This window comes from Nicotiana attenuata, unplaced genomic scaffold (genome assembly GCF_001879085.1).
Source record: "Nicotiana attenuata strain UT unplaced genomic scaffold, NIATTr2, whole genome shotgun sequence".
Classification (NCBI taxonomy): domain Eukaryota; kingdom Viridiplantae; phylum Streptophyta; class Magnoliopsida; order Solanales; family Solanaceae; genus Nicotiana; species Nicotiana attenuata.
This window is the reverse complement of record NW_017674410.1, coordinates 1-12,818: the sequence shown is the minus strand read 5'-3', so window position 1 is coordinate 12,818 and position 12,818 is coordinate 1. Positions and strand designations below refer to the sequence as shown.

Below are 12,818 nucleotides of genomic sequence, written 5' to 3'. Positions count from 1 at the left end.
TTTAGTTAAAACAACTGCGAATTAATGCAATTTACATCAATATCTATATCTTCTAGTTTGTAATCTTTTTCTTCTCACTTTCTTCAACCGCAAAAAGAAGATATGAGGTCTTCCATGATCTCTCTATGTCTTACTCGCTAGTTTTTCATTTATTGTTTTGTACATTTCTATAATTCGTCTCTTTATCTTTAGCAAAAAATAAATAGACATCTATTTTATTTCTTCCTCATAGGTTTTTTATTTATAGATTATACGAAATGTCGACCCATAAATACTAAACATAATTTCTAACCACGTGAGTATCGTGAACCTTTAGGTGAACAAAAAAGAATATCGGACCGGTCGTTCGGACCACGACTAGTTAGGTAAACAAAAGTAATAATGACAAATGANGTGGCTCAACAAAAGCAAGGAATGAACGATGATTCAAGCTAGTCTCACCGTCACAAGTGACACTACAATATTATGCATTTATAGCTACGGAATCTTAGCTATGAATTTAAAAGTCGTGGCTAATATCTAGCAATAACCACAGAAATTAAAATACTATGGCTATTTCCAAAATCGTAAAATTTCCTAGCTACGAATATTAAATTGGCAAAGCTAATTCCTCATATTTGCTATAATTGCTAACATTCATGGCAAAAACTACTTAAATAGCTATAAATTCATTTCCACAATAAAATTTCATAGCTAATTATAAGTTTTTGCCACACGTCAAAAGTTATTGTAGTAATAGTAACCTTTTAGCTACAATAAATAATTTGAAACAAAATGTTGTAGCCAAATGAATATTTTTTGCTACAAGTTAAAGAAATTTGTTGCAGTAGTTAAATGATATAGCCACGAATTTATTGCTATGGTGAAATTTCGTAGCTAATCATTAGTTTTTTGCTACGAATTGAAACTTATTATAACAATAGTAACCTTTTAACCATAATAAATTATCTAAAATAAAATGCCGTAGCTAAATGAATATTTTTGCCTCGAGTTAAGAAGGGTTGTGGCAATATAAGTTAAATTAGCCACAGATTTATTGTTAAGATGGAATTTCGTGGCTAATCATTAGTTTCTGCCCCGAGATGAAACTTACTGTAGCAAAACTTACTGTAACAAATTATTTGAAATAAAATGTTACTAAATAATACTTTTGCTTCAAGTTCTAAAAAAATATGGTAATGATTAGTTTAATAGCTAATATTATGTCACGACCCAAAATCCGACCCGTCGTGATGGCGCCTATCGCGAAACTAGGCCAGCCTCAACTCAACAATCAACACGATAATAATAAGTTTGAAAACATTTATGGAAGCTTTTAACAGTTAAAAAATTATTTGAAACATAAGAAATTTCCAAGAATAAATACAATCCAGCCCAAAAGCGGGGTATCACTGAGTGCATGAGCGTCTAAGAAAATTACATAGTCTATTATAATGTCTAAGGGAACAACTGAAATACAACTAGAAGGTAAGGTGGAGAGCCAAGGCCTGCGAACGCCGTGCAAATACTTCAATAATCTCCTAAGTCAGAAGCCTCGATCAACCACTGCCACTGGATTCAAAGTGCCCGAATCTGCACACGAGGTGCATGGGGTAACGTGAGTACACCAACTCAGTAATTAACAAATCCAACCTTTGAACCGGTAGGTAGTGACGAACTCAGACTCATCAAAGGTAACAGAAATAGTGTACAGAAACGTAGGCATGCTTTCAGTAAAATAAATAGCTCGAACAGTAAAACAGAGCAGGTATATACAGGGTAAGGATGTGTAACTCTGTTACGTCTACATGCCAATGCACATGCTGTATGAAATGCGCCATGTTGAGTGCCTCATGTGCCCACAATCTCAAATGCTCGTCCACTCAGTACTATATATGGCTCATACGGCCCAGGGAAGATCCATCCCGGAATATATATATCTCTGACAGCAGTCACTCAGTACTGAGAAAGGCCATTCCAGCCTATGAAGAAGATCCATCTCCATATAATAACAATAACAACCTCACAACCACTCGGTACTGTATATGGCTCACGAGGCCCAGGGAAGATCCATCCCGGAATATATACACATCACTGACAACAGTCATCCAGTATCGAGGAAGGCCATTCCAGCCTATGGAAAAGATCCATCTCCAGATAATAAGTACTTCGGACAAGACCCATCCCTCAATAATATCATCTGTGCTCACTGGGGGTGTGCAGACTCCGGAGGGGCTCGTTGCCCAAGAGCTATAACAAGCCAACGACATTTGCGTCACCTCAATAATAATCATAGAACACATAGTTTGGGGTTTCGAACCTTCACAACCAAGTTTGGAAGCGTTACTTAACCAAGCCAAAACTCTAGCCCGCGATGCCCTTGCCTCTCGATTCAACCTCCAAATGCTTCGTCTCTGACCAAAATTAGTATATTATCATCAATATACGCTAAAGGAATGAAACCCACACGAAAATTATCAATTTAGACCAAAAATCCCGAATTTGCTCAAACCCGGCCCCCGGCCCCACGTCTCGGAATCCGATAAAAATTACAAAACTAGAAATTCCATTCGCTCATGAGTCTACCCATATCAAATTCACCAAAATACGACATCAAATGACCATCCAAATCCTCAAAATCAACTCTCCAAATTTTCTTCAATTTTCCCCAATTTTCACCCCAAATTCCCAAATTAAATGATAAAAATCAAGACTTAATCATGGTATTTAACCAAATTTGAGTGAAGAATACTTACCCCAATCAATCCTCTGAAAATTCCCTCCAAAATCGCCTTCTCCCGAGCTCTCTAATGAAATTCGAAGTTATGGACTAAAACCCTCGATTTTGAACTTAAAGTTTCTGCCCATGTGTTTTCTTCTTTGCGAACGCGGCAGCTCCCTCACGTTCGCAAAGCACAAGCTTCCTCAGACCAAATTCCCTTCTTCGCGAACGCGCTGGACCACTCGCCAATGCGAAGATCATCCAGCTCACCCTACGCGGACGCGGAAAACCCATCGCGAACGCGTAGGCTTAATTGCCTGAACTCCACATGACCGTAGACTCTACGCGAACGCGAGGCCCAGGTCGCGAACGCGTAGCCTTGAACTCCCACACCTTCGCGAATGCGGGACCTACATCGCGAACGCGAAGCACAACTAGGCTGCCCCTCTCATTAACCCTTCGCGAAGGCGAAGAAGGATTCCTCTGCAACAAAGTACCAGAAAATCTGCCAACTTCCAAAATCAAGAATTGGTCCGTTAACACCCGAAAACTCACCCGAGGCCCTCGGGACCTCAACCAAACATGCCAACACATCCCATAACATCATTCAAAAAATCTATTAACGATTAAAAATTATTTAAAAAAAAAAAAACATTAAAAATTGTTTATAACATTAAAAATTATTTTCAAAAAAAACTTGCTTGCTATATTGGCATGTTATTGTATAGAATAACGATCATAGAGAAGTCTGACTGTGTATTATAATTTAAACTATCATATAAGTATTGTTTATACATCCCACTAGTGAAATTTTAGTGGGTGTTGTTGTTATATTTTCAATTATAATTTTAATTATTGCATAATTATATCTTATTATGTTGATAAGTTATAGTTTTAATCAAATAATATATAATTAGATGTATTAAATTGAAAAAAACAATATAACTAATATTTAAGACAATTTTTAATTACCTAGTTTTTCTTTACTAATTTTTAGGAGGGTAAACGCGATTTAGATATGTTTCCCTCCAAACTTTTCCCTCTAAGTTTTTTGCCAAAATAAAAGTTTTAATTTAGAGAGATTAGAGAAGAACGAAAACCCTTTCCCTACATATCAAAAGAAAGCCAAAAATCAGGGTAAGGCACTCTCTCTACCTCCTTCAGCCGCATCGTCATATACAATCTTCTGCAGTTTTAGTACCCAATGTGCAATTCACTTCTACCAACAAGGTGTATGAAATCTATACGGATGCGATCTACGCTCCTCGCCGTCCAAAACCTAATTAGTCAAAGGTGAGGAACTCTTCAAAATTTTCATCTTTTGTGTAATAGAAATTTTGCATTTTTGTTCGTCACATGTGCAGTGGATTATTTGATGGTGTATTGGCCTAGGTGTTACTGGGGTTTCTACTACTTTTTATTTTTCCGTAAAAGTTGTAGGTTACTTCAAATACTCTAGAATTTATGCATTTCTGTCTCGATGTACACATTGATTTGATGATATAATAGTTGGTAATTTCCAGTATTTATGTTTTCACTTTTGTTTCAGTTTCCTCTTTTTTTTTTATTTTTTTTTATTTTTTTTTATTTTGTGCTCTTTATGTGATGGGTATTCTGCAACTCTGTCTTATTTCTTACACTGGTTATTTTTTCTGATTTGTTGGTATAATAATTTGAGGATTTTGGATATTTTGTCATTATTTGCTTTCATTTTATTGATGGTGGATTGTATGCAAAATTAAGAAAACATTGGGTCAAAAATTTGTGAAAACTAGTTCCCAGAATTTTCTTGAGAAGCCAATGAATCAAATGAAATTAGAACAACGAAACTAGAATAAGCATAATGAGTTTTTGTAGTATGTTTGATGGAATCGCCTAATTAATGTTGGCTAATAAGAAATTAACAGTCACGGTTTATGTATTGCTCTTTGTAATCGAAAAAGAGAATGGTAAGTACGTCATGTAGGAGGTTGATCTTGTATAGCATGAAAAACCTTTTTGATAAGATAGGCTAATCCACTTGGCATGTAGGAGGTCGATAACTTTCTTCCCCTTGGCATCATGTTACTAAAATATATACCTCTGAAGTTTCAATGAAGCATTTTTCAAGTGTAGGTGTTTGCAAAAGGAGTGGATGTTGATACTGTGGTTCTAATGGCTGCTAGAGCTTCACGGGTGGAAAACGAAGATGCAATTGATGCTGCCATTGCGGGGATGTTGGCTGATCCGAAAGAGGTAATCAGCTGACGGCTTCTTTGTTAGTGCTCACAACATAGAATTTTTTAGCTGTTTGTTATAAGTAGCATCCTTATAATTTATGTACTTAAAAGGCGAGAGCTGGAATTCAAGAGGTTCATTTTCTTCTGTTCAATCCAACTGATAAGTGCACAGCTCTAACAAATCTTGCCAGTGAAGGCAAAATGCATCGAGTCAGTAAAGGTGCCCCTGAACAGGTAAAGGGTAAACTGCTTCTGATTTCATATCTTGATAGTTTGCATTGCTAATGCTAATGTCTTGGTTTCTAGATTTTGAACCTTGCGCACAATAAATCTGATATACAGCTTCAGTTGTTTCTTTAGTTAGATGAACAATGTTATGATTGCAGTACACTGATAACTAATAGTAGATGGTTTTGGAGTACAAAGCAATTAAACAATGAATAAGAAAGTTGGCAACCATATAGGTTTATTTTTCAGCTCTTCCTTACCTGCTGCTATATTCAGGCTGTCTTTTAGCTTCTTTTACCATGCACACCAAATTAGTCTTTAAGTACGAGAGCGCTAATGTCATGTTAAACCTGAAAGCGGATGCGAAAAAGATGTCAGAAATCTGCTTGGGGTCAAGATTGGACTTCTATACTTTATTTGGAGTGGGTGGTGGCAGCCATGTTCTCATCTTAACATTTGTAATATAGAGATCTGTTGGAATCTTTTGGGACATTAAGTATGTTGAACGGGATGAACTTTTCAATTTATTTCAATAACTATCTTTATAATGTTATTTTGGTCTAATATGTTCGAGTAACCCCCCTCCTCACATCAGGTGATCAACTAGAGATTGGAAAGGAGACAGGACGCTGTTTAGGAATGGGAAATAATATGTATCCTGCTGCTTCTTTACTAGGCCAGGATAAGGATGAGTCTATTGCAACTTTGCCTGTTGATGAGATGATTGAAAAAGCAGATGGTTTTGCTGGTGTTTTTCATGGTAAGGTTTTATTCTCTACAGAATTTGATGATTAGTATTCTTTCTTCCTATTTCTAGATGCTGATGAAGGCAATATTTAGGCTAGCAGGCATTTAGAGGACTCTTCCTGATGTTAGTTCATAATGGTTCTATTTTCGTTGTGTAAATAAAAGTTGTAGGAACTAGCTAGTAAGAAGAGCAAGTACCCATCATCCAGAGCTACGACCAATAGAGCATCCTCTCGTAAAGGTAATTAGCTTATTCTGGATACTATATTGTTCCTTAAATTGATTAAAGTATTACCCTAAATATTAAGAGAAAAAAAGTATTATTGTCCCTTGCTACAAATAAGTAAGAAGTAATCTTTCGTCCTCCCTTAGGAAGCACCGGATCAAACAAGGATCTTGGGATATTTAGACACATAAGAGCACTTAGCAGTGTTTTTGAGAAACTTACTTTGATTCAAAGTCTTGGCTCTTATTGTTATACTTTAAAGCAGATGACAACTATAATGTACAATCCACTCTACTGGTTCATTAAGTTCTTAGAAATGCATATCTTCCATTGACAAACAGGTGAAAGATTTACAATGGGAACATGTAGATGTAAAGTTCATTATATAACCAATGGTAGAAAATATGTGATTTCTCTAAGAAAAACTTCATATGACGAATAAACTTTAATTGTTTTATGTAGAGATACTTCATTCCACCATTTTATTATTATTATTATGAAGGGTTTTATGTTGCATAGAGTTTGATTTGACATCAGTCGTGCCAATAATAAGCTTTATGCAACCATTGGACCTTTGCAATGAAGATATGCTACATCTGTGAGGCAAAAGCATTTTAGGTATTCTGGTGTAACGAATTTTTCATGACACTGTCCTAAATATAGCGGGAATAACATCGTGGATTTAATCAGATTAGCCAAAATGTAACTGTTGCTAATTAAGACAAGGTGTGTCTTGGATGCTTGCATGCTCAATCATTTAGTGATATTTTGTTCTTAATGAATTGTTTCTATGCACAGTAGGTGGTGCAATGAGAAGGGGGACACTATCTGTGAAATTTGCCGCCACGTTTGTAGGTCCAATTTTTTTGTCCTGTGTTCATTCTTTAAGACCTAAATGTTGATGTTTGGTAATTATGCAACCTTGTAAAATTGTGTGCAACACAACATTGCTTGAATACTCTTTGTTTGGCACAAGATGAAGAATGCTCCTATTGGCACGAGGTATATGTGTTTATTCTTACTTATCCATATCTTGCTATTTCATGTCTGCTTGGTTAAATTTTTACATTGTAGTTGTAGAATTTATCTCTATAGGGTTACTAGTATTAAAAGAAATCTGATGTATTTTTGACTGAATAACTAGATCTTGTTTCATGAGTCATGCAAGTGTAAGGAGAATATGCTCTAGTATTGCTAGTGACGGCGGACACTAATTGCTTTAAAAGTGTTCCCAAATGTGTTCTTCCAAAGCAATAAATGACTTTGAAATAGTCATTAGCTAGTTGGCATAACCTTAGGCGTATATTATTTGGTTTTTCTTGTTTGGTAGGGTGAACTGAAGCCCATGGATGTAGAGCAACAGAGAGAGTATGGTCACAAGATGGTGAATTTCATTCTTGATTGTTACAAGAACAATGAGAACTCACTGTTCTCAATCAAGTTCAGGTTTTCATAATAACCTATCAATTTCTTTTTGTATCCTTACCCAAGAATTAGTTATTTCCCCATAGAAAGTTTAGCCATTGCATGACAGTGTTATTTTGGCAGAGTTTGCGGAGACTTAGCTAGAAAAAAGTACTCCATTATATTTCGAATGAAATTAGTAAAGCTCAATCTTTTGATGAATACATTTTTAATATCTTAGCTGGTTGGTGACCATATCATCTGTCATTGCTCATGATAAAAAATTTATTTAGTTTCATGAGGATTTGAATTTATAATGTTTGTCACTATGGTTATTTTTTATGAGATTTGATTTATGTTGTAAGTTATTTGATAAAATTATTTCTTTAATCCTACAAATAAAAAAAATTCAAATAGAAAAAGAGTTTTCAACAAAATGTTGTGGCAGAAATAAGCTGCCACTATTTTTTTTTAAACACTAATATTATATTGTAGCGGTTATAAACCACCACATAACTTTTTTTAAAACAATTTTAAATCATATTTTGGGGGTTTATAAACCCCCCCAAATAACCATTATGATCATATTGAGGGGGTTTATAAACCCTCGCAATCTGTTTTTTTTGACACATCGAAATCATATTGCGGGGATTTTAAACTAGCACTAATTATCTTTCAAAACCCCCACATAACTTTTTAAAAAAATATTTAAATTATATTTTGGGGGGATATTAAACCCCCACAATATCTTTTTTGAACCATTATGATCATACCCCTCGCAATATATTTTTTTGACACACCGGAAATATATTGCGGGGGTTTTAAACTAGCACTAATTATCTTTGAGAACCCCCACAAATCAAAAATTCATTTTGTGGCGGTTGTCGTGGAGGTTTTAAAAACCCGTCGCAAAATGCTTGTGGCAAAGGTAACTGTGGCACTTCTAGAAACCACCACAATTCTTTTTGTGGGGGTCAAAAATTTTCGCAATTTGACCAAAAAAACCCCCACAAAGTAAGTGTTTTCTTGTAGTGATTCCAGTATAATATGTTAGAATTTCATAATGTGCTCGAGTTTCAACAAAATAGGCGGGAAGTTTAAATGGAGGAGCTCCATAATCCATAATACATCAACGAGCCAACTACTAAGTAACACTGATAATTAGTACTAAAAATTGAGAAAAATAGAACTACTATAATTATCAATAGCTTGCTGCATTTAGCTTATATATATCTAATAGCACAGAAATACTTACTAGAATGCATGTATAACTAATGGTGGGTGGTAGGACATGGATGAAATTTGCAGCATCCTTTAAAATAAAACCCACACCAATTTGTTAGAATCTTGATATTCTTTGAGGATTTACTAAATTAAATATGAATATGTTTATCTGCTTTTATTTTTCTACGTAGGCCGGACTTAAAAAAGGGTTTATTTTAAAAATGAAACAATGATTAGCGACAAGGACTAAAAACACGGACGAACGTCGAAAGAAACGAAAAATATTACTCCAACTGTACTGCATACTGCTTAAATTTAAATTTAAATTTAACACGTTTGAATTTTAGTTGTTTCTCTATTTTTTTTTTTTTTGGTGCAAAAGATAATATTCATATATATTAGCTACTGCATACAGAGAGTGGCCCATTACATGTGGCTGTCTTGCCATACTTGCTTAAACTATTTATAAACAAAACTACATTAATACTACTACTACCATTAGCATATAGCATAGTATTTCCATGGGTACTACTACTAGAGTCATCCATTGTTTGGCTTATATTTACATCCAAAAGGTTCTTCCTATCAGCTTCCAGAGCTTGATTGACAAAAGGAGGTGCCACATTATAGACATAGGGATCAGTCGTACGAACAAAAGTTTGGCTGCCTTTGCTAGTTGATCCGCGACCATATTTTGTTCTCTGTATGCATGTCGGACTGGCGGATTATTAAGCTGGTTGAGGAGGTACCTGCAGTCATTTATCATATTGGAATGTGAAAAATTGTCAGTTTGCAATAAAGTAATAATTTGTTTAGCATCTAACTCAACTTCTATAGGCATCAAATGATGTTGTAAGGCTAAGGTAAGGCCTTTGAGCAAATCATATAATTCAGTTGATACTGTAGATCCCTTTTGTATGGCTTGTGCGAATCCCAGTATCCATTCCCCCCTTGAATTACGGATTGCTCCTCCAATTATATTTGCATTTATGCCATTAGCACCATCCGTATTTAACTTGTAGAAGTTTTGCGCAGGTGGATGCCATCCAAGATTAGAGGCATGTTTTTTCCTAGGTTTATGAAAATGAGCTGTGAGATATGCCAACTCAGTAGCTTGAAAGGTTGTTGTAGAAACATTAACCTTTTCCTTTAAAGAGTTAAAGTTGTTTTTGTTGCGAGTTATCCAAATATTCCACAAGCTTACAGGAAGGAAAGTGTTTGAGCTTAAGTTATGCGGCAGATGAACATTTTTAGAGTTAATTAAAGTATATAACCAATTCTTAGTCCCTTGTATGGTATGTATATATCTTATTAGATTGGTAAGACCTAATTCTTCCCAAAAGTCAGTTGCATTTTTGCATTCAAGGAAAATGTGACGAATATTTTCTTCAGTATCTTGGCAGTATGTACAAGAGTTATTTTGTATAAGTCGAATATATGTAAGGTATGCTTTAGTGGGTAATCGATCATGGCATAACAACCAAATGGAGGTTTTAATTTTAGGTAAGATTGGTAGTTTCCATATCCATTTAAAGTTAATAGGTTGTGTAGGTGAATTTGTAAATTTGTCCAGTAAGCTATGGTAGCTAGAGTTTGTTGTAAATGCACCTACTTGCATTAAACCCCAGTAGGGAGTGTCTGGAGTATTTTTACTATGCGAAATATATTGTATATTGATTGTATGATATCATTAGGTAAATCAAAAGGCATTACCTTCCAATCCCAATTGGCATTATTAAGGAAAGATGAAACTTTAATATTAGTATGAATTATTGGAAGAGGCCCTTGTATTAGTGAACGAATTGTTGTACCAGGATTTAACCAGGGATCATTCCAAAAGCTAATATGCTGGCCTGTTCCAATTTTCCATTGTAAGCCAGTTTGGCACAACTTCCATCCTGTTAATATATTAGACCAAATTCTGGAATATTTAAAGCCCTTTTTTCTATTCAAGTATTTATTAAAAGAATCTGGGCCCACATAGTGTTAGGCGATTTAAAGGCTCTCCAAGCCAAATTAGCCAGGAGTGCTGAATTTTTAACGTCAAGTTTTTGTATTCCTAAACCCCCTGCTTCTTTTGGCTTAGTAACAGTGTCCCATTTTAGAAGGTGAATTCTTTTCCTTGTAGCAGTTGTGCCCCAGAGAAAATTACGCTGGTATTGATTCATTTTGGATATAATTGCCGGAGGAATGGTAATATATTGCATGATATGATTAGGTAAGTTATTCAAGGTTGATTTAATTAACGTAGCTCTTCCTGCAAGTGTGAGAAATTTTGTTTTCCAACCAGCAAGTCTAGTTTTGAAATTATCAAGCAGGAATTGAAAATCTTGTTTTTTTGGTATTCCTTGGAACATTGGAAATCCTAAATATTTCCGAAAGGAGCTGCCTTCTTTAATACTAAAGGAGTCTGTAACAAACTGTTTATCTTCCTGCTTACAATTTTTAGAGAAATAAATCTTCGATTTATCAAAATTGATTTGTTGTCCTGAATGATGCATGAAATCATTTAACACATCCACAATGGCATGGCAGCTTTTAGCAGTAACTTTTGAGAACAAAATAATATCATCTGCAAAGAACAAGTGTGAAAGTGGAGGTCCATTTGTGGAGATCTTAATAGGTTGCCGTTGGAGATATTCTACATCTCTTAAAATCTTATGGGATAACATTTCCATAGACATTATAAATAAGTAGGGAGATAAAGGATCCCCTTGCCTTATTCCTCTAGTTGGTGAAAAATATTGAGTCCTGGTTCCATTAATGGTGATTGATATAGAACTTGTAGTAATATAAGACATAATTAAAGAGATCATTGGTTCTGGAATATTAAAATAGTGTAGAGTTTTTTTTAATGAAAGACCATTCCAGTCGATCAAATGCTTTTCCCAAATTCAATTTTAGGATCATGGATGAAGATTTACCTTTCATTTTTGCAAGATAATTAAGGGCCTCTTGGACAATTATGGCATTATCAGAAGCCCTTTTACCTTGCTGAAAGCTAGTTTGTGTAGGTCCTATTATTTTATTGACAATAGGTTTAAGACGATTAACAATTATTTTGGTAATGAGCTTATACAAAGTATTACAAAGACTAATGGGACGAAATTGTTGTATAGTAGAACGATGTTTTGTTTTAGGTATTAAACAAACTAAAGTTTTATTTAATTCATCAGGGATAATGTTAGTCAAGAAAATATCTTCACAAAAACTAATAACCTTTTTGCTAACTGCTGTCCAATATTTTTGGAAAAAGTAGGGGTATAAACCATCCGGCCCCGGAGCCTTATAAGGTTTAAAACTAAACATGGCATCTTTTATTTCATCATGGCTAAATGGTGCAGTGATAATTTGAATATCAGTATAAGAAGGGTTCCAAGTGCTAGGGCTCCAATACGAATTAGGACTGTTTAACTCTTTAGTACTAAACAAAGATTGATAATATTGAAGGATTAAATTATGCAACTGGGCTGGCTCATCAACCCAATTCCCAACCGTATCCTTTAAAGCAGTTATTTTATTTCTACGTCTTTTATGTAGAGTGGACATGTGGAAAAACTTAGTATTAGCATCTCCATCGTTTATCCAATTAATACGAGATTTTAGTTTCCAAAATTCTTCTTCCACACGAAGGAGATTACTATATTCAAGATTGAGCTTTATTTCCAAATTTTGGAGGAAAAGACTGGTTGGATAATGAACTGATACTTGTATGCCTCCCAGTCTTGCTAAGATTTTCCTTTTTTCTTGGAATATATTTCCAAACGTTTGTTTATTCCACCTAGATGCTACAACTTGGAATTTATGAATAGTAGGAAACAGTAGTTGATCTTCAGACCAAATATTATGATTGTTAGAACTGTGGATGTGAGGCCCACATAGTTTCAAAAAGGAAAATATTCTGATGTATTATTGTTGGTGGTTCTAAGGTAAGTAAAAGCGGACAATGATCAGATTGAGTACAAGGTAGATGACTCACTAAAGCCTCAGGATATAAATTCAACCATTCATAGTTAGCCAAGAATCTATCAAGTCTTTCTAATATTGTGGATCCATATCTACGTTTATT

The 12,818-nt window shown here is 34.9% G+C and overlaps 1 long non-coding RNA gene across 4 annotated transcripts; it reads left to right on the top strand.

The window, feature by feature from the left end:
* The first annotated feature begins 3,752 nt into the window (after nt 1–3,752).
* Nucleotides 3,753–7,760, top strand: LOC109218613. 4 transcript variants are annotated; one of them, XR_002066786.1, is made up of 7 exons: nt 3,753–3,994; nt 4,817–4,936; nt 5,032–5,154; nt 5,227–5,644; nt 5,744–5,908; nt 6,061–6,972; nt 7,452–7,760. It is a non-coding gene; the product is annotated as an uncharacterized LOC109218613 (long non-coding RNA). The 4 variants fall into 4 exon arrangements; XR_002066783.1 differs by having other exon boundaries at nt 3,754–3,994; nt 6,061–7,760; XR_002066785.1 differs by having other exon boundaries at nt 3,759–3,994; nt 5,506–5,644; nt 6,061–7,760.
* The last annotated feature ends 5,058 nt before the right edge of the window (nt 7,761–12,818 follow it).